Raw genomic sequence first — 23375 nt, forward strand, 5'->3', positions numbered from 1 at the left:
ACCCACATCTTAGTCCCCCACCACCCCAACTATTCCGTAATCCCCACCTTCCCCACCTCCATCTTAATCCCCACCACCACCCCACCCACATCTTAGTCCCCCACCACCCCAACTATTCCGTAATCCCCACCTTCCCCACCTCCATCTTAATCCCCACCACCACCCCACCCACATCTTAGTCCCCCACCACCCCAACTATTCCGTAATCCCCACCTTCCCCACCTCCATCTTAATCCCCACCACCACCCCACCCACATCTTAGTCCCCCACCACCCCAACTATTCCGTAATCCCCACCTTCCCCACCTCCATCTTAATCCCCACCACCACCCCACCCACATCTTAGTCCCCCACCACCCCAACTATTCCGTAATCCCCACCTTCCCCACCTCCATCTTAATCCCCACCACCACCCCACCCACATCTTAGTCCCCCACCACCCCAACTATTCCGTAATCCCCACCTTCCCCACCTCCATCTTAATCCCCACCACCACCCCACCCACATCTTAGTCCCCCACCACCCCAACTATTCCGTAATCCCCACCTTCCCCACCTCCATCTTAATCCCCACCACCACCCCACCCACATCTTAGTCCCCCACCACCCCAACTATTCCGTAATCCCCACCTTCCCCACCTCCATCTTAATCCCCACCACCACCCCACCCACATCTTAGTCCCCCACCACCCCAACTATTCCGTAATCCCCACCTTCCCCACCTCCATCTTAATCCCCACCACCACCCCACCCACATCTTAGTCCCCCACCACCCCAACTATTCCGTAATCCCCACCTTCCCCACCTCCATCTTAATCCCCACCACCACCCCACCCACATCTTAGTCCCCCACCACCCCAACTATTCCGTAATCCCCACCTTCCCCACCTCCATCTTAATCCCCACCACCACCCCACCCACATCTTAGTCCCCCACCACCCCAACTATTCCGTAATCCCCACCTTCCCCACCTCCATCTTAATCCCCACCACCACCCCACCCACATCTTAGTCCCCCACCACCCCAACTATTCCGTAATCCCCACCTTCCCCACCTCCATCTTAATCCCCACCACCACCCCACCCACATCTTAGTCCCCCACCACCCCAACTATTCCGTAATCCCCACCTTCCCCACCTCCATCTTAATCCCCACCACCACCCCACCCACATCTTAGTCCCCCACCACCCCAACTATTCCGTAATCCCCACCTTCCCCACCTCCATCTTAATCCCCACCACCACCCCACCCACATCTTAGTCCCCCACCACCCCAACTATTCCGTAATCCCCACCTTCCCCACCTCCATCTTAATCCCCACCACCACCCCACCCACATCTTAGTCCCCCACCACCCCAACTATTCCGTAATCCCCACCTTCCCCACCTCCATCTTAATCCCCACCACCACCCCACCACATCTTTGTCCCCACCACCCCAGCTATTCCGTAATCCCACCGTACCCACCTCCATTCTTAATCCCCTCACCACCACCCCACCCCACATCTTAGTCCCCACCACCCCCAACTATTCCGTAATCCCCACCTTCCCACCTCCATCTTAATCCCCACCATCGCCCCACCCCACATCTTAATCCCCACCACACCTACCCACTCCGTAATCCCCACCACCGCCCCCACCCACATCTTAACACCCCCACCACCCCACCACCCTTACCGACCCTGCAGCCTCCCAGCTCATCCCTACAAATCCCAGACAAGACGTACCCTCCAAGAGAACATTCATCTCACAGCCTCCAAATGTCTCCTTCCACTCTGCAGTACGGCACATTTTGCCCCTCAGTTCTCATTCATGTATTATCTTTCCTTGTTTACATTTTGATCTCTGATATGTTTCTTCGTTTTCTGTACGTGACTGTGTTTATCATTAAATATGTAGACGCCTGTGTGCTGTGTATATCATGATAATGATAAATTCGACAACTGTATTCACATAATGATAATAATACTGATAATAATAATAATAATGATAATAATAATGATAATAATAATAATAGTAATGATAGTTGTAATAATAATAATAATGATTATGATCATAATGATAGTAATAATAATGGATAATAATAGATAACAATGATAATGATAATAATAATATTAATAATATTAAATAATAATAATAATTAATGATTATAATAATGTTAACAATTAAACAAAGGAATTTTAGATGGACAGTTTTTACCACAAATACCAAGGATGATAGGTAGTATATACAGTCAGCTATCTATTATTGATGATGTTACGCATGGTAGTGGGACAGGCCCTCGGTGTGGTTAAGTTTGTGGATAGTAAACACGGGGTAGAGGATCTCGGGTACCAGGGCAGGAGGAGGTGACGGTTGCGGGGATGGTGTGTACCTAGTTTATCCCCTGAATGTCGTTGACGTGCAGAGTGATGATGGTTGGGTAGAGTTTGGAGGAGTAACAGATGTGGTGGTGTTGAACGGCTCTTGGTAGGTGGTGCAAGAGGGGCCCAGGATGTCTGGCATGGTCTTTGCCAGTCGCCCTGTTTGTGTGGTGGGGGGGAGAAGGAGACAAGGTGAGGAGGTCTGGGGTGGAGACATAGGGGAGTTCTGGGGGAGATATGTAAAGTTGTGTAGTTGTTCTTGATTTCAGGGTGGGGGGCGTTCAAAGTGGCTGAGTCTACCGGAGATTGTAGAGACGATGATAGCTGGGAGGATTGGATGATGATGTTGATGATGATGCTGACGTGGTCCTTCCCAGCTTAGTTTTTCGCTCCAGAGTGACACGGAGAGAGAAGCTGGGTGGACGTGGACAACTGGTGGGGACTGGGGCCTAGTGAGACAGTAGGGGGTGGGACAGGGTTGGAGCTTGGTGGACTGGACAACCTGGAGGTGGACTGGGGCCTAGTGAGACATAGATGGTGGGACAGGTTGGAAGCTTGGTGGTTTGGACTACCTGGAGGGGACTGGGGCTAGTGAGACAGTAGGGTGGAGGGACGCAGGGTTTGGTTGCGTGGTGGGAACTGGACAACTGGAGGGGACTGGGTGGGGGCCTAGGAGACACGTAGGGGGGTGGGAAAGGGTTGGGAAGCAAGCTTGGTGGACTGGACAACCGGCGATGGGGACATGGGGCCCTAGTGAGACAGCAGACTCCCCAACCTTGGCCCTGTCCGACAGACAGACACCCTCCTGGCCCTGTCTCCAAGCTGACACCTCACCATGGCCTCTGTACTCTCTGCCAGAACCCTCTCACCTGGCCTAACGTCTCCAGGCAGACACCCTACCTGGCCTCTGTCCTCCAAGCAGACACCCTCACTGGCCCTGTCCTCTCCGCAGACACCTCACTGGCCTCGCTCTGTCCTCCAGCAGACAATCAGCATCACTCATGCAGGTGTCAACTTCCCAGGGAAGAGATGCTTGGTCGTCAGTATGGCCGCGGTCGTCATGGAAACATCTTATCATCTCCTCACTGATGCTCGGAGGGGGGGGGCGGCGGAGAGCGGCACACACACACACACACACACCACACACACACACCACTGATATATAATAAGTTATATATATATATGTAGTATACAAGTGTGCTGTGTGTGTGTGTGTGTGTGTGTGTGTGTGTGTGTGTGTGGAGAAGAATGTCGTTTTACGTATCAATCCAGGAGGGGCGGAGGGAGAGGGGAGAGCTACGGCTCTTGTGCAGCTCCTCCTCATCCCTCCCGCCCTCCTCCTCCTCCTCCTCAGCCCTCCTCCTTGGGGTCGGTCACGAGGGCGGAGGAAATTTGGACCTTCGTCAAGGAAATCCCTCAAGAGGAGGCATGTTCGATTGGGGTATTTTGGATGATGATGATGGTTGTTGATGGGTGTGGGGTATCTGGTGATAATGGTGATGGATGTGGGGTATCTGGATCGATGTCGGTGATGGTTGTAGGGTATCTGGAAGATGACCGGTGCATGGAATGTGGGTATCTGGATGCTGAACGGTGATGGATGTTGGGGTATCTGGATGATTGCATGATGGTGGATGGGTTGTACCTCAGTCCACTGGAGGTGGGGATGGCTAGCCTACCACCCACCCCCCTGGAGGAATGGGGTTTTTGCTGGAGATGACGGCTGGATACCAATAGCCCTGGAAGATGGGGCTCTGTCTTTTTGAGAGATGGGTAGGACAACCTCTTGATGGGGGGGTGTCCTCTGAAGAAGAATGGGGTAGACACCCTCTGGGATGGGATGTGTCTTTGAGAGGGTTGGGTAGGCAACCTCTGGATGGGGATTGTGTCTTTGAGAGATGAGGGATGACAACCTCTGGATGGAGGCTGTGTCTCTTTGAGAGATGGGGTAGACAACCTCTTGATGGGAGTGTCTTTGAGCGCTGGGGGGGAATAGCCAACTCTGGTAGATGGGGATTGTCTCTTTGGAGATGGGGTAGACAACTCTGGATGGGGGTGTCTCTTTGAGAGATGGGGTAGAACAACTCTGGATGGGGGGATTATCTCTTTGACGTGGATGGGGTCGACCAACCTACTGCGATGGGGATATACTCTTTGAGAGATGGGGTCGACACCTTGGATGGGGGTGTCTCTTTGAGAGTGGGGTAGACAACCTTCGGATGGGGTGTCTTCCTTTGAGAGATGGGGTAAGACAACCTCTGGATGGGGGTGTTCTCTTTGGAGAGATGGGGAAGACAACCTCAGGATGGGGGTTTGTCTTCTGAGAGATGAAGGGGACAGCCGCCAACATGGATGGGGTTAAACTCTTTGGAGATGGGATATACAAACCTCTGGCTGGAGGTTATCTCTTTTGAGAGATGGGGGTGGGGAGGGTCTGTTTGAGGGGAAGGAGGCCAGGACGTGTGTTGAGTTGTAACCACCCTCATCCATTTCTTCTGACCCTCGCGGTGGTCCCACGTCCGCGAAGGTCGACCCTCGATACCCTACGGCACGTATGACGGCCACCGAACGGACCCGCTAATACCCTCCCGCGTCCATCTTCACGTTGACATCACCGTCACATCTCATCCACCGTTGGTAGATGGAGGTTTTTACGGTGATGAGAGAGGAGAGAGAGAGATAGAACGAGAGAAGAGTGACCTGAGAGTAGAGAACGAGAGGTCCGCAGAGAGAGAGAGAGGCGGTGCCCCCCCCACCCCGCCAGGATGAAGAGGGGGGGGCTGGGGGGTTGGGTAGCGATTGATCGCAAGCCGCAATCAGAACCTTTCTCTAGGTGTTAGTTGAGAGAGTGTGAGATATGAAGAGAGAGACCGAGCGAGAGAGAGTGAGTGGAGAGAGTTGTGTGAGAGTTGAGAGTGAGAGAGCGTATGATGGCGTCAGTGAAAACACCCCACTGGCCGCGTAGCCACGCGCTTGACCTCCCATTGGACCCTGAACCCGACGCCGGACCACCGCTCGCCATTACCCCCACCATTGCCCCCCGGAACCCCAGGCCTCTTTCCCCAGCGCGCTCCCTCCCTTATCCCCATTAGTTTCACACCTTCAACCTTCCTTCTCTCTCCTCCCATGACCCCCATGGCCCCTCCCTTCCCGGCCCGCAGTCTCGCCGCCCTTACCCCCAGGTCCACCCTTACCATGCCCCCCTGCGCTCGTCTCTCTTCCATTACCCCCAGTGCACCCCTTCCCCTCCATGTTCCCACACTCTTCCGCCCGTACCTCCATTTCCCCCTGTTCCCTTCCACTTCCCCCCTCTCTCTCCTCCCCTACCCCCATTTCCCCTGTCCCTATTGTTATATCTAATATATTCCGTTCATTATCAGACGCCACTGAAATAATTTGCCCGCACCAAATTTCCTTGGGGGGCGGGAGCGGCGCGTCAGCGTACGCATAGGCTCCACCGAAATTTAATCCACGGCCATCAACAAAAAATCAGAAATAACAAAAAAAGGAAAAAAAGAGGGAGGGAAAAAGTATATTTCATGGAAAAATCTGTTTGATGCAAATGAGGATGGCTTCTCAAAGGAGTGGAGTGAGCACGGGAGGGATGGCGGAGAGAAGAGATGAGAGAAGAGAGAGAAGACGGGAGACGAACTGAGGCAGACGAGAGCCGTGAGAGAGGAGGTGTCTAGAGAGATGAGGAGAGAAGAGAGAGAGACGAGAAACTAAAGACAACTGTGCTTTACTTATTTCGATCTATCTATTTCCTATTTACCTGACTTATGCGTCTCCCCTATTTCTGTAATTCCCTTACTGCTTTTCTGTTCGTGTTTCTAGTAATCTTCGTTTTGCTCCTCCTTGTTTACCCCTCTCTTCTGTACCCTTTTGCGCCCTACACACAAGTCACCGACGTCTTACCTTTAAAATATTAATCATCATTGCTGCCTCATATTACCAATATCTTGTCATTAATCTATCAATATATCTTGTGGCATTAATTATGATTATCTTGTGCATCCAATTATTTGATTGATAACTGATGCACCAAGATATAAGTGTTTTGTTTCGTCAATTATTATCTGTGTGCATTAAATATTATATCTCTAGTCTCATCAATTATGGATACTCTTGTTCATCAATATTTGGATTATCTTCTTCACTTAATTATTGATATCTTGTTCAGCAATTATTAATTCCTTCGTTTTCTATTATCTGATATCTTGTTCATGATTATTCACAAATGCTCTCAAAGATTTTCACTGATCATGATATCGTACTAGTATGGTTGTATGTAACGTTTTGTTACCTTGTGTGTACCGTGTAGCGCTGTACCCTCGTGTACCTTGAAGCAGTGTTACCCAATCCTCTCCTTGTAACACTGTACCGTCGTGTACCATGTATAGTTAGACGGTGTATCCATGTAACACCTATACTATCGTTGTTACCATGTAACGATTGTACCGTCGGCGGTGTCATGTAACCACTGTCCCACCATGTACCGTTAATACCACTGTGCCTTCGTTGTGTCATGTAACACCGTTTCCGCCATGTACCGTAATAACCACTTTACCGTCGTGTGTCATGTAACCACCGTACCTCCATGTACCGTAATACCACTGTACCGTGTGTGTCATTGTAAACACCGTACCTCCCCTGTACCGTAATACAACTGTCCCGTCGTGTACCGCCGTAAACACCGTACCGTCTGTGTTATGATTCTGAACATTAAGATCAGTTAAATAGAACGGATTAGTACGTCACATGGACGATATCTCTAGTTTATGTAGGCTCTTTTTAATCCCTTAAGTACACACACACTCCCACACACATCACATACAAAAAAAGAGAGGATATAAAGCTATTTCGGTCTCGCTTGGAATATATCTAACTTTTTTAATAGAGAGATGAGAGAGAGAAAGAAAAAGATTAAACTTTTGATCCAGTATGTATAATTCGGTTACGTAAAGTTTTAATCCAGCTAAGGGAAATTTAATATGCATTGCGAGTGTTGAATGCGCGTTGTTGTGTGGGGGGGTTGGAGGTGGAAGCTGGAGTCTTGGAATGACAATTATACATTACGTGGTGTCTTCCCACGGATGTTGTTAACTAGTGGGTGGGTGTTGTTATTCCGGAGACGAGAGTGAGGGTTGTGAGATACTCTCTCTCTCTCTCTATCTCTCTTCTCTTCCTCTCTCTCTCTCTCCTCTCTCTCTCTCTCTCTCTCACACTCAGGAACTAGTTTGGTCTTGTCAACGAAGAGAGGATGGATTGAGAGAGAGAAGAGAGAGAGAGAGAGAGGGAGAGATTGAGATTGAGTGGAGAGAGATGATTATGAGAGGGAGAGAGTAGCGGAGATGGAGAGGCGCGAGGAGAGATCGGAGAGGACTGACTGGCTTACGTAGTTTGAAGCACACTATATGGTCGTCCCATAAAATATAATAATAATAATAATAATAATAATAATAATAATAATGATTATAATAATGATAACAATAACAAAGGAATTTTAGATTGACAGTTTTTACACAAATACAAGGATGAAGGTAGATATACAGTCAGCTATCTATCTATTGATGATGTTCACGATGGTAGTGGGAAGGCCTCGGTGTGGTTAAGTTGTGGACTAGTAACACGGGGTAGAGGGATCTCCGGTACCAGGCAGGAGGAGGTGACGGTGGCGGGGATGGTGTACTAGTTTATCCCCAGAATGTCCGTTGACGTGCAGGTGATGATGGTTGGGTAGAGTTTGGAGGAGTCACAGTGTGGTGGTGTTGAGCGGCTCTTGGTAGGTGGTGCAAGAGGGGCCCAGGATGGTCTGGCATGGTCTTTGCCAGTCGCCCCTGTTGTGTGGTGGGGAGGGAGAAGGGACCAGGTGATGGAGGCGGGGTGGAGACATAGGGGAGTTTGGGGAGAATGAAAGTTGTGTAGATGTTCTTGAGTTCAGGTGCGGGGAGTTCAAAGTGTCTTGAGTCTACGGAGAATGTAGAGACGATGATAGCTGGAGGATTGGATGATGATGATGATGATGATGCTGACGTGGTCCTTCCAGCTTAGTTTATCGTCCAGAGTGACACGGAGAAGCTTGGTGGACTGGACAACCTGGAGGGGACTGGGGCCTAGTGAGACAGTAGGGGGTGGGACAGGGTTGGAAGCTTGGTGGACTGGACAACCTGGAGGTGGACTGGGGCCTAGTGAGACAGTAGAGGGTGGGACAGGGTTGGAAGCTTGGTGGACTGGACAACCTGGAGGGGACTGGGGCCTAGTGAGACAGTAGGGGGTGGGACAGGGTTGGAAGCTTGGTGGACTGGACAACCTGGAGGGGACTGGGGCCTAGTGAGACAGTAGGGGGTGGGACAGGGTTGGAAGCTTGGTGGACTGGACAACCTGGAGGGGACAGGGGCCTAGTGAGACAGCAGACACCCCACCTGGCCCTGTCCTCCAGCAGACACCCCACCTGGCCCTGTCCTCCAGCAGACACCCTCACCTGGCCCTGTCCTCCAGCAGACACCCTCACCTGGCCCTGTCCTCCAGCAGACACCCTCACCTGGCCCTGTCCTCCAGCAGACACCCTCACCTGGCCCTGTCCTCCAGCAGACACCCTCACCTGGCCCTGTCCTCCAGCAGACAATCAGCATCACTCATGCAGGTGTCCACCTTCCCAGGGCAAGAGATGCTTGGTCGTCAGTATGGCCGGTCGTCATGGAAACATCTCAATACATCTCCTCACTGATGCTCGGGGGGGGGGGGGGGGGGCGCACACACACACACACACACACACACACACACACACACTGTATATATATATATATATATATATATATGTATATACAGTGTGTGTGTGTGTGTGTGTGTGTGTGTGTGTGTGTGTGTGTGAGAATGTCTTTACGTATCAATCAGGAGGGGCGGAGGGAGAGGGGAGAGGCTACGGCTCCTGCTGCAGCTCCTCCTCCTCCTCCTCCTCCTCCTCAGCCTCCTCCTCCTTCGGGGTCGGTCACGAGGCCGGAGGGAAATTTGGAACTTCCGTCAGGAAATCCCTCAAGAGGAGGAGGTTCGATTGGGGTATTTGGATGATGATGATGGTGTTGATGGGTGTGGGGTATCTGGATGATAATGGTGATGGATGTGGGGTATCTGGATGATGACGGTGATGGATGTGGGGTATCTGGATGATGATGGTGATGGATGTGGGGTATCTGGATGATGACGGTGATGGATGTGGGGTATCTGGATGATGATGATGGTGATGGGTGTACCTCCAGTCACTGGGAGGTGGGATGGCTAGCCAACCACCCACCCCCCTGGAGGATAGGGGTTTTTGCAGGAGATCGGCTGGATCCAGCCACTGGAAGATGGGGCTCTGTCTTTTTGAGAGATGGGTAGACAACCTCTTGATGGGGGTGTCTCTGAGAGATGGGGTAGACAACCTCTGGATGGGGATGTGTCTTTGAGAGATGGGGTAGGCAACCTCTGGATGGGGATGTGTCTTTGAGAGATGGGGAAGACAACCTCTGGATGGGGCTGTGTCTCTTTGAGAGATGGGGTAGACAACCTCTTGATGGGGATGTGTCTTTGAGAGATGGGGAAGACAACCTCTGGATGGGGATGTCTCTTTGAGAGATGGGGTAGACAACCTCTGGATGGGGATGTCTCTTTGAGAGATGGGGTAGACAACCTCTGGATGGGGATATCTCTTTGAGAGATGGGGTCGACAACCTCTGGATGGGGATATCTCTTTGAGAGATGGGGTCGACAACCTCTGGATGGGGGTGTCTCTTTGAGAGATGGGGTAGACAACCTCTGGATGGGGGTGTCTCTTTGAGAGATGGGGTAGACAACCTCTGGATGGGGGTGTCTCTTTGAGAGATGGGGAAGACAACCTCTGGATGGGGGTGTCTCTGAGAGATGAAGGGGACAGCAGCCAACCACTGGATGGGGTAACTCTTTGGAAGATGGGATATACAACCTCTGGCTGGGGTATCTCTTTGAGAGATGGGGGTGGGGGAGGGTCTGTTTGAGGGGAAGGGAGGCAGACGTGTGTAGAGTTGTAACCCCTCATCCATTTCTTCTGACCCTCGCTGTGGTCCCACGTCGCGACAGGTAGACCTCGAAGACCCTCCGGCACGTATGAGGCCACGAACGGACCCGCTAACCCTCCCGCGTCCATCTTCACGTGAATCACCAGTCACCTCTCCATCCACCCGTGGTCTAGATGGAGGTTGTTTACGGTGATGAGAGAGAGAGAGAGAGAGAGAGAGAGAGAGAGAGAGAGAGAGAGAGAGAGAGAGAGAGAGAGGCGGTGCCGCCAGCGATGGAAGAGGGGGGAGGGGGGGTTGGGTAGCGCTGATCGCAGCCAATCAGAACCATCCTAGGTGTTAGTGAGAGAGAGAGAGATAGAGAGAGAGAGAGAGAGAGAGAGAGAGAGAGAGAGAGAGAGAGAGAGAGAGAGAGAGAGCGAGATGTCTACAGTAACACCCCCCTGTCTCTCTCCTCTCTTACCACCCCATTTCCCCCTTCCCCTTCCCTTCCCCCCTCTCTCCCTTACCCCCCATTTCCCCCTTCCCCTTCCCTTCCCCCTCTCTCTCCTCCCTTACCCCCCATTTCCCCCTTCCCCTTCCCCCTCTCTCTCCTCCCATACCCCCATTTCCCCCTTCCCCTTCCCCCTCTCTCTCCTCCCTTACCCCCATGTCCCCCTTCCCCTTCCCCCTCTCTCTCCTTCCTTACCCCCATTTCCCCCTTCCCCTCCCCTTCCCCCTCTCTCCTCCCTTACCCCCATTTCCCCCTTCCCCTCCCCTTCCCCCCCTCTCTCTCCTCCCCTACCCCCATTTCCCCCTGTCATATTGTTTTATCTAATATATTCCGTTCATATTCAGACGCCACTGAAATATTTGCCCGCACAATTTCCATCGGGGGGCGGGCGGCGCGTCCAGCGTACGCATTAGGCCCACACGAAATTAATCCACGGCCATCCAAACAAAAAACAGAAAAAAAAAAAAGGAAAAAAAGAGGGGGGAAAAAGTATATTTATGGAAAATCTGATTTATGCAAAAGAGGAAGGCTTCTCACAAGGAGGTGGAGTGATGACGGGAGGGATGGAGAGAGAGAGAGAGAGAGAGAGAGAGAGAGAGAGAGAGAGAGAGAGAGAGAGAGAGAGAGAGAGAGAGAGAAACAAAGACAACTGTGCTTTACTTAATTTCTATCATCCAATTTCCTATTCCTGTCATGCGTCTCCCTATTTCTGTAATTCCTTTACCTATTTCTGTCGTGTTTCTATTAATCTTCGTTTTGCCTCCTCCTGTTACCCCTCTCATCTACCCTATTTCTCCCTACAACAGTCACAGACTTTACCATTAAAACTATTAACATCTTGTGCATCAATTACCAATATCTTGTGCATTAATTATCAATATCTTGTGCATTAATTATGATTATCTTGTGCATCAATTATTTATTGATAACTGATGCACAAGATATAAGTGTTTTGTTCGTCAATTATTATCTTTGTTCATTAATTATTAATATCTCTTTCATCAATTATTGATATCTTGTTCATCAATTTTTGATATCTTCTTCATTAATTATTGATATCTTGTTCAGCAATTATTAATATCTTGTTCATCAATTATTGATATCTTGTTCATTGATTATTCACAAATGCTCTCAAAGATTTATCACAGATCAGATATCCGTAGTATTGTTGTGTACCGTTGTACCTTGTGTGTACCGTGTAGCGCTGTACCCTCGTGTACCATGAAGCAGTGTACCATCCTCTCCCATGTAACACTGTACCGTCGTGTACCATGTAAGTGTAGTACGGTGTACCATGTAACACTATACTATCGTGTACCATGTAACGCTGTACCGTCGTGTGTCATGTAACACTGTCCCACCATGTACCGTAATACCACTGTACCTTCGTGTGTCATGTAACACCGTACCGCCATGTACCGTAATACCACTGTACCGTCGTGTGTCATGTAACACCGTACCTCCATGTACCGTAATACCACTGTACCGTCGTGTGTCATGTAACACCGTACCTCCATGTACCGTAATACCACTGTACCGTCGTGTACCGCGTAACACCGTACCGTCTGTGTTCTGATTCTGAACATTAGTACAGTTAAATAGAACGGATTAGTACGTCCACATGGACGAATATCCTATGTCTTATGTAGGCTCTTAACCCTTAAGACACACACACTCACACACACACACATACAAAAAAAAGAGAGAATATAATGCTATTTCGTCTCGCTTGGAATAAATCTAACTTTTTTAAAGAGAGAGAGAGAGAGAAAGAAAAAGATAAACTTTTGATCCAGTTTGTATAATTCGGATTAAGTAAAGTTTTACTCCAGCTAAGGGAAATTTAAATATGCATTGCGAGTGTTAGAATGGGTTGTTGTGTGGGGTGTTGGAGGAGGAGCTGGAGGCTTGAATGACCATTTATACATTACGGGTCGTTCCCAGGAGTTGTTAACTAGTGGGTGGGTGTTGTTATTCGGAGAGTGAGGGTTGTGAGTTACTCTCTCTCTCTCTCTCTCTCTCTCTCTCTCTCTCTCTCTCTCTCTCTCTCTCTCTCTCTCTCTCTCTCACACTCACGGAACTAGTTCTGGTCTTGCTCAACGAAGAGAAGGATGGATGAGAGAGAGAGAGAGAGAGAGAGAGAGAGAGAGAGAGAGAGAGAGGAGAGAGAGAGAGAGAGAGAGAGAGAGAGAGAGAGACTGACTGGCCTCTACGTAGTTTGAAGCACAATATGGCGTCCATAATTATAATAATAATAATAATAATAATAATAATAATAAAAAAAGCAAAAAAAAGGGGGGTGGTGGGGCGGCGGGGGGGGGGGGGCGCCACAGATCATCACCATGGCAACCTCAAAACAACGAACAATTACAATCCAAATAAAACACAAAGATCACACGGGCGCGGGGGGGAGACAGACCCATTGTATCTGGCGCATCTATATTTACCAATTTATCAAATGATAAAACGGAAAATCTATTTTGTCTTTCTTTGTATCGTTGTGCCAGCGGTGTTCCGGCCCGTTTCGTACGGCGTGTCACAGCGGAGTGTACTTGATTAAGGTGCTCTGTGTGTGTGTGTGTGTGTGTGTGTGTGTGTGTGTGTTTCTGGCCCCCCTAGGAACTGTAGGTTTCGTTCAAGCGTTCCCGGCGAGCGAAACTATGTGGCACGTGTGATGTTGTGTTTCAGAATGGAACGTTCTTGGTGCTGTTTTCCCCGTGTGTCATCATCGCTTGTGGGAACGCTCATGATCAACGGACACAGACAATTGATCTAATTACTCGTTTTTTTTTTAAAGTGTCGGAGACGACACCTGTCGCCAGGTGCGTCAGGTACGACCCCTTTGAACACGACGGTATACGACCCCTTGAGCGCGACGGTATGCGACCCTTGAGCGCGACGGTATGCGATCCTTGAGCGCGACGGTATACGACCCTTGAGTACGACGGTGCGATCCTTGAGCACGGCGGTGCGACCCTTGAGCACGACGGTATGCGACCCTTGAGCGCGACGGTATGCGACCCTTGAGCACGACGGTATGCGACCCTTGAGCGCGACGGTATGCGACCCTTGAGCGCGACGGTATGCGACACTTGAACACGACGGTATGCGACCCTTGAACACGACGTTATACGACCCTTCCGTACGATGGTACGACCCTTGAACACGACGGTATCCGACCCTTGAGTACGATGTTACGACCCTTGAACGCGACAGTTACGACCTTTGAACACGACGGTATACGACCCTTGAACACGACGGTATACGACACTTGAGCACGACGGTACGACCCTTGAGCACGACGTTACGACCCTTGAGCACGATGGTACGACCCTTGAGTGCGATGTTACGACACTTGAGCACGGTGGTACGACCCTTGAGCGCGACGGTACGACCCTTGAGCCATGATACACCATGGGTCGTACCGTCGTGTTCAATGGGTTAACGGTTAACGTTCTGTTCAGTGACCTACGACCCCAGGTCACCCATTTCACTGTTCATGATGATACGGTAACCCTCGTTTTCTCCTGGTTTATATCCCTTACATCCCATGTTCTTTAACACACGCATTTCAGGGAGGTATTCACGTTTTCTTTCTATATACGTACATGAGTCCTTGTGTATGGCCCCGGCCGTGTTTACAACATCCAGCCTTCCTGTCTTCACTAAGTTTATATTACGAAGTGTTTATAGTGTTGATGTTGTAATGTATTAACTTAGAACGTATGTTGATCTGTGGCAGGTCTGGTGATGTGTGTGTGTGTGGAGAGAGAGAGAGAGAGAGAGAGAGAGAGAGAGAGAGAGAGAGAGAGAGAGAGAGAGAGAGAGAGAGTTGTAGGAAGCCCAACCCACTCGAGCGTGTGAGGTCCCAGTGAGAGGCTGGGAGAGCCAGTCAATCACTCTCTCTCTCTCTCTCTCTCTCTCTCTCTCTCTCTCTCTCTCTCTCTCTCTCTCTCTCTCTCTCTCTCCCAGGCTCTCCCCACGTTATCCTCCCTCCCTCCATCTCCCAGGCTGCCCACCCCCGCTCCCCAGGTGAGCCACCGAGAAATATTTACCTGTCTGGACTCAAGATCTCACCCCCCCCCCCAACCCCACCGCAACCGCCCCGCCCCCAGAGATCAGACAGACATTATGGGTGTTCTTGACACCCTACTCCCACCCCCTGAGATCAGGGGGTGGGAGTGTAGATCCGCCCTGTCACTCCCCCCTCTCTTCTCTATCCCCGACATCCGTGCTGACGATCTCTGGGGGAGGGGGTGGGGAGGATGATGGCGTAACCCCCCCCCCCCTCCAGACTCTGGAATGCCTGGACCTTCCCCCAGACTCTTGGGTCGTAGCTTCCCCCAGGGCCTCTCTATCACCCTCTCCGGGGGGTGAGGTACCTGCCGGCCCCGGAGATACATGACCCTGGGGGAAGAAGGTCGACCCGACCCCTAGTCTACCTCGGGTTTTGGTCGAACTGGTCGTACAGCAGGGGGGGGGGAGAAGGAGACATTTTTCGTGCAACCGGTCGTGCGTCGTGTTTCTGGTCGTGCAACTGGTCGTGCGTCGTGCAACTGGTCGTGCGTCGTGTAACTGGTCGTGCGTCGTGTTTCTGTTCATGTGTCTGGTCGTGCAACTGGTCGTACGTCGTGCCACTGGTCGTGCGTCGTGTCAACGGTCGTGCGTCGTGCCACTGGTCGTGCCACCGGTCGTGCGTCGTGCCACCCGTCGTACGTCGTGTAGTACGAGCGAGGGGTACGTGCGCACGACACGACAAAGAAAAACAACCCAACTCTCACAGCTCTGGGAAGAAGAAGGACAGATTGTGTTTGTTTGTTTGTTTTGTACGACGTGTTTTAGTCGCTCCTTGACAGGTCAGTCTCGGTCTCCATGTTCGTTTATTTGTTGTTGTTGTTTTTTGTCTGTTTATGTACGAGTTGATTTGTTTTTACGGGTGGGGGGGTGGAGCCACCACCCAGTGCCTGATTCTCGACCCTCTTTTTCTTTTCTGTTTTTTTTACCTTGGGTGTCGTTGAGAGAGAGAGAGAGAGAGAGAGAGAGAGAGAGAGAGAGAGAGAGAGAGAGAGAGAGAGAGAGAGAGAGACAGACAGACAGACAGACAGACGGACAGCCCTCTCCACCCGCCCCACTTGGGTTGTTTCTTATTTACAGGACCATAAAACTTGGGTCTTCCACTCAGACCTGTGTTTCCTTCCCCGCACACACACACACACACACACACACACACACACACGGCTCATGGCTTGAGACGGAGGACCGCCACACCACACCACACTACACCACACCTACATACCACCACACCAACACACCACACCACGCCACACCACGCCACTCCACACCACACCACACCACACCACAGAGACACCACAAACAATTTGTTGGAGTGTGTTCCTCTGATGGTGTGTGTGTGTGCGTGTGTGTGTGTGTGTGTGTGTGTGTGTGTGTGTGTGTGTGTGTGTGTGTGTACTTCAGGTGTCTTTCCCCTGAAGTAGGCGGGGGCTGAAGTCTCGCCTGCGTCTCTCTCTCTCCCTCCCTCATGCATAATGCAAGGTAAAGGCCTTCAGGAAGCAAGAGAGAGAGAGACAGCTGGGGGTGTGGGGTGGGTACTGTTGCTCCTCAAAGGTGAACTTTGATCCTTCGCTTACCCTTGTGTGTGTGTGTGTGTGTGTGTGTGTGTGTGTGTGTGTGTGTACGAAGACGTCATGAGGGACAGCACTGACGTCTTCAAGTTACCATTTATCAAACGTTGATTCTCGAGGATGGGTATTCCCGTCTGACTTACATCTCATCCTCTTTTATCTCAAGTATTCGAGATATTTTTACCCTACAAGTGTGTGTGTGTGTGTGTGTGTGTGTGTGTGTGTGTGTGTGTGTGTGTGTGTGTGTGTGTGAGGGAGGGATGTTGTTCTTATCTTGTGTGTCTGTGTCCTCTTTTCTTAATTGTGTATCTCTCGTTTGTGTTTCTTTCTCGTGTGTTCTGACAATTGATCTTGAGCATGGGGGAAGGATGATGGGGGGGGGTAGTGTCTCGAGGGGATGGGGGGGTAGGGCCAGGTGAGGACGAGCCAGGGGTCAGGCCAGAAAGGTTGGCTCAGGTGAGGACGCGTCAAGGGTCAGGTCAGGTCATGTGACTCAGGTGAGGACGTTTCAAGGGTCAGGTCAGGTCATTTGGCTTCGGTGGAGGACGTGTCAAGGGTCAGGTCAGGTCATTTGGCTTCGGTGGAGGACGTGTCAAGGGTCAGGTCAGGTCATTCGGCCATGTGAGGACGTGTCAAGGGTCAGGTCAGGTCATTTGGCCAGGTGAGAACGCGTCAGGGGTCAGGTCAGGTCATTTGGCTCAGGTGAGGACGTGTCAAGGGTCAGGTCAGGTCATTTGGCCAGGTGAGAACGGGCCAGGTACTCGTATGTAGGTTAGGCTCTCTCTCTCTCTCTCTCTCTCTCTCTCTCTCTCTCTCTCTCTCTCTCTCTCTCTCTCTCTCTCTCTCTCTCTCTCTCTCTCTCTCTCTCTCTCTCTCTCTCTCTCTCTCACACACACACACACACATACAGCTTCTCCCTCCCTGCCCCTCACCCATCCTGAATAATATAGCATCCTTTGGGGGGGGGGGGGAAGAAGGGGGGGCCTAACGCTCTCTGATCCACTGACCTGTTACGACCTCCAGATCCACCCACCCACCTCCCATCACATCACCCCCCCCCCCCCCACAGCGATCATGGCCTCACCCCATAATGACCTGGGCGTCAGGAGTTACGGGGACCGCCTTCCCCCCCCCCCCCTCTCCCTCCCTTAGGGAGGCGTGACCCGACAAATGTATCCGTACGAGACACTTAGAGATGTTTGGTATTGTCTCTCTTGAGAGATGACGTGTCTGGCCAACAACATCATCTTTCTTGTAAGACCTAACATAATATATATATATATATATATATATATATATATATATATGTGTGTGTGTGTGTGTGTGTGTGTGTGTGTGTGTGTGTGTGTGTGTGTGTGTGTCCATGGGGAAAATGAAACACGATAAGTTCCCAAGTACACTTTCGTGTAATAATCACGTCATCTCTTTCTCTCTTGTGTCTCCCCTGATGATGTGATTATTACACGAATGTGCACTTGGGAACTTATCGTGTTTCATTTTTCCCGTGGACTAATAGGAATATCTTAATCACGCGCAAAATTATGATCCTTTTCAATACACATATATATATATATATATATATATATATATATATATATATATATATATATATATATATATATATATATATATATATATATAATAGATCAATATAGCAGTATTTGTTGGGTTAAAGTACATTTAATGAATGAAAAAGAACGTAATTATTTTTTATCGGTGTGTGTGTGTGTGTGTGTGTGTGTGTGTGTGTGTGTGTGTGTATACATATGAGCACATAATGACTATCATCATAAATGCATAATATATAACCTAACAAACACAGGTCATAAAAACAGCATTAATTAAAACAGAAACATGACAGTGGGACAGAGAGAAGCCCTGTGGGACTAAAAATGTATATGACTGAAAAAAAAGAAAAAAAATATATATATATAGAGAGAGAGAGATAGAGAGAGAGAGAGAGAGAGAGAGAGAGAGAGAGAGAGAGAGAGAGAGAGAGAGAGAGAGAGAGACAGTGACACCGTTAAACTGGTGGTGACTGATGAGTGCATGGTTTTGGGGGGGGGGGGGGAGCTGTCACCTGGAAGGTTGTGGGACGTAGCCCATCTTTGACTGAATGGTTGTAGGAAACAGTGGACCGTCCAGGAACAGAACCACAGCGTTTTTGATTATAAAAAGCCTCGACGTGATTCGACACCGCTTCCGTAAACAGTAGACTTGTGTAGACCACAGATGTCTACAAGAAACGAGTATTTGTATATTAAAAAAGATCGGCATTACCACTGGTAATTATATATATATATATATATATATATATATATATATATATATATATATATATATATATATATTTTTTTTTTTTTTTTTTTTTTTTTTTTTCATACTATTCGCCATTTCCCGCATCAGCGAGGTACCGTTGAGAACAGAGGACTGGGCCTTTGAGGGAATATCCTCACCTGGCACCCTTCTCTGTTCCTTCTTTTGGAAAAAAAAAATAATAATGATAGGACACTTATGATCTACGATAATTACATGTAAATAAAAGCTGAAATTACAGTCAGGGGTAAACAACAGACGTGTTTGAGGAACATTATGAACAAGAGTCATGTTCTTGTAGATATGTAAATGGTTCTTATATCATTTGGACCCTTAAGAATAGTTTAAACAACAGAAGGTCTAAGAAGCAATCATAGTTAACCACAGTCTGAATTATAGACTTAATAATATCCACATCTCGATTACTTTTAAAACAAAAGTGTAAACAAAACCCATGTCTAACTGTTCTTCTAAAATAAGTCTTCAACAAATCACCCCCAACGTAAACAAGAGCAATAACTGAAGTGTAATCTTGTTTACACAAGAGCTGATGTGTAAACCAGTCTGTCATGTGTAGATTTCGTTCGTCTGGAGTGGTGCATAGTGACAAGCCATACCTACATTGTATGATCATGTCTGAGCCAATCAGTCATGTCTATAAATATACCAGAAAAAGAAAATATCTGAGCAAAACCCCAATATAAAGTTAGACAAAAAAAAACCCTGAGGCAAACTCCAATATAAAGTTGGACAGCTAGTCTAACCTTTGGTCAAACAATAGTTTAAGAGGTGTAAACAATAGGCTATGCAGGTTAGACTTCACCTTAAGTCTGAGGTAATAGCCCTCAAGTATATAGGGGGGGGAAAAAAAGTGTGTACAGACTTTTCTAACAATAGCTTGCTTACTGAGCTAAAGGAACTTATCTAAACAACAGCGTCTGTAGCGAGGCAAGGAAACCTCATCTAAACAACAGACCTGAACAGGAGCCACATACTTGAGTCCTTCCTCCTCCTCCTCCTCCTCCTACTCGGGGTCTATTGTTAACACCAGCAGTACGCCCCAAACATTACCTTTTACGAGGTCATATTTCACGACATGATTCTCGATCTGCGCTCCGGCAGATTCTATTATATCCGGCATTGTTATATTGTTATTCCGGCATGATAGCCTGCGGCACCGTGAGGTATGCCTGCTGCCTTCTTGGGGGGAGGACGAGGAGGAGGGACTGCTGGTCTAGGTATCCCTCCCTCCCCCCCCCGCCTCCGACCGACGACCTCCCCCGCTCGTATAACTTTACGTCGCGCCCTGAGAGAGAGAGAGAGATCTGTCGCCGGGTATACGAGGCAGACGAACCACATTGGTGTTTACTTTTACATCCCATCCCATCCCATCCCCTTCCCTCCTCCCTCCCTCCTCCTCCCGCCCTCTACCACCACCGCCCTCCTCCCCCTCCATCCGAGACAAGGTTAGGTTAGGTCACTTTTCTAACTTTACTCTCTCTCTCTCTCTCTCTCTCTCTCTCTCTCTCTCTCTCTCTCTCTCTCTCGAAGATTCCACTTTTCCTTCCCCCCCGTTTTCTTTACGGTGTATACCGCCTCTTGTTTCCAGGAATATGTTCGCCATTTTTTGGTTCCCCTGGATTTATGTGCTGCCCCCTGACCTCCCTTTTCCATCTCCAACACACACACACACACACACACACACCCACCCCCCCCTCTTTCCCTTTCATGCTTCTATTGTGTCTCCATTTGTTTGCCTCTTATTATTTTTTCCTTTTTTCTGTCTGAATGTTTTTATTTTCCCATCGTTTGCCTGGGCGGCGCGAATTAGTGTTTTATCGGACCGTCCTCTGGCGTTCTGGCGGAGTTTTGAACTGCTGTGTTACGCTGTTGTTTTTCGTTCTCTCTGGCATGTTCATAGGCTATTCTCAGATCCCGTCTTTCTTTTTGATCGGTTTCTCTTACATCCCGCTTTCTTTATGAGGTTCTCTTACATCCCGTTTTCTTTCTGAGATTCTCCTTACGTCCCATTTTCTTTATAGGTTCCTGGTGCATCCCGTTTTCTTTATGGGTTTCTCTCTTAGATCCGATTATTTTTTCTATAAGATTTTTTTCTTTTTGTGGATGTTTTCATTCCTGCCTTCTCTGCGCCACTTATTTGTCCTGTGATTTACTCTCTCTCTCTCTCTCTCTCTCTCTCTCTCTCTCTCTCTCTCTCTCTCTCTCTCTCTCTCTCTCTCTCATGCCATGTTATTAGCGGTGGTGGGTCTCCAGGTCTTATCTCGCTGTTCCACTTCTCTTTCCATCCCACGCAGTGGCTCGTCCTTTCCCACTCGTTGCCTCGTCCTTTCCCACTCGCTGACCCGTCTCATCCCACTCGATTCCTTGCCCCTCCCCCACTCAGTATCTTGCGTCCCCTTACCCTACGCAGTGCCTTGCCCCTACCCCACTCAGTTTCTTGCCCCTAACCTACTCATTTTCTTGCCCCTACCACAATGTCTTGCTCCTACCCCACTCAGTGTCTCACCCCTACCCCACTCAGTGTCTTGTCTCAACCCCACTCAGTGTCTTGTCCCAACCCCACTCAATCTCTTGCCCCTACCCCACTCAGTTTCTTGCCCCTACCCCACTGAGTTTCTTGCCCCTACCCCACTCAGTGTCTTGCCCCAACCCCACTCAGTCTCCTGCGCCCCCTTACCCCACTCCATTTTGCCTCATCCCTTCCTCTTTCTCAATTTCCCCCATATCCCTTCCCTACCTGGTACTGTCCCCTTTGTTGGCAACCACCTCCCCTTATCTCCCCTCCCCTCCCCTCCCTCTCGACCCTAGCCAACCTTCGTCACGTGCCATACGCGTCCCAGGGGTCAGATTAAGACACGGGGAGCATAGTCCTCGAAGCTGGAGCTGCGACGTGGGTCATAGACCCTCCCCCCGGGGGGGAGAAGTGCTCCACTCTCCTCTCCTCCCCTCCCTTTTCCTCCCCATTTTCCTCCTTCCCCCCCCCTTTTTTTTGTCTCCCCTCTTCTGATTTCCTCGTCCCTCGCTAGGTGGTGTTTGTGCCGGCTAACTGGGTAGTCTGGGTGAGGGGAGAGGAGTGTAAAAGGCCTCACTGGAGGGGAGAGAAAAGGGAGAAAAACAGACATGGGGGAAAAACGGAGGCGAGGGAGATAGAAAGAGAAAGAGAGAGAGGGAGAGAGGAACCTGGGGGAGATGGGAAGAAATTGGCCAGGCTCAGCGGGAGGGCGACCCCAGGCTGGCCTTACACCGCCATGTAATGGGGCTCCTGCGCATCCCAATTTCATTTTCTTGAAAGCCCGCATCCCACGCACCACACCACCCCTTCCCCAGGTCACACTTCACGTTGGTAAGGACGACCTGGCACGACCTACCTTGACCTGAAGAAGAGATGTCTCGTGGGGGAGGGGGGGGGGAGGGCCTGGAGTGACTTCGAAGGACACCCCATTCCTTCTTCCCCCATTTCAAGACGACCCCGTACCCACCCCCCGAAGAAAGCAGGGGCGACAGACTCACGAGGAAGGCTCAGAAGGGAACCAGAGTGACCCTGGAATGACCTTGGAAAGCATCCGGGACGACCTGGAACATAGGGAGGCTGGAATGGATCCGAGACGACCTGGAACATGGGCAGGCTGGAATGGACCCGAGACGACCTGGAACATGGGCAGGCTGGAATGGACCCGAGACGACCTGGAACATGGGCAGGCTGGAATGGACCCGAGACGACCTGGAACATGGGCAGGCTGGAATGGACCCGAGACGACCTGGAACATGGGCAGGCTGGAATGGACCCGAGACGACCTGGAACATGGGCAGGCTGGAATGGACCCGAGACGACCTGGAACATGGGCAGGCTGGAATGGACCCGAGACGACCTGAAACATAGGGAGGCTAGAATGGATCCGGGACGACCTGGAACATCGGAATACTGGAACGGATTGGGGACGACCTGGAACATCGGAAGACTGGAATAAATCCGGGACGACCTGGAACGATTCAGCAGCAAGCCCGGGAACTTTGGGCTGACCTGGACGCACCGTGGACGACTCGACTCGACCTGACCTGGGCGGAGACGTGGAGGAACATCAGAAGGACCCCGTAGGACCCCAATGGAGAAACAATGACCACCCCACCTCCCTCCAGGTCCTTCCTGGAGGTGACGAAATAGTGAATTGTCACGCGGGACGATTGTCCTTATTTCTCCCCACTGCTTTTTCCTCCCCTGGTTGGGGGAGCAGTGTGCCGGGAGAGACGATGGGAGTGATAGATAGATAGATAGATAGAAAAGATAGATCGGGATGGTCAGGACGCGTACATGAAGTGGTCAGTGGATAGACAGACGGGGGCCCCAGTTCATGACCCCGGGGGGAGTAGATGAAGGAGGGAGTTACCTTGCCACGACGGATCACAGATCCGCCTCGGGTATTTTCTTGCCTGGAACGACTGTAGCTTGAAGAAAGCTAACTAGACCACAAGGAAGCTAAGAGAAAGGTAACGAGCAAAAGAAAGCTAAGAGAAA

This window comes from Panulirus ornatus, chromosome 64, assembly GCF_036320965.1.
Source record: "Panulirus ornatus isolate Po-2019 chromosome 64, ASM3632096v1, whole genome shotgun sequence".
Classification (NCBI taxonomy): Eukaryota; Metazoa; Arthropoda; class Malacostraca; order Decapoda; family Palinuridae; genus Panulirus; species Panulirus ornatus.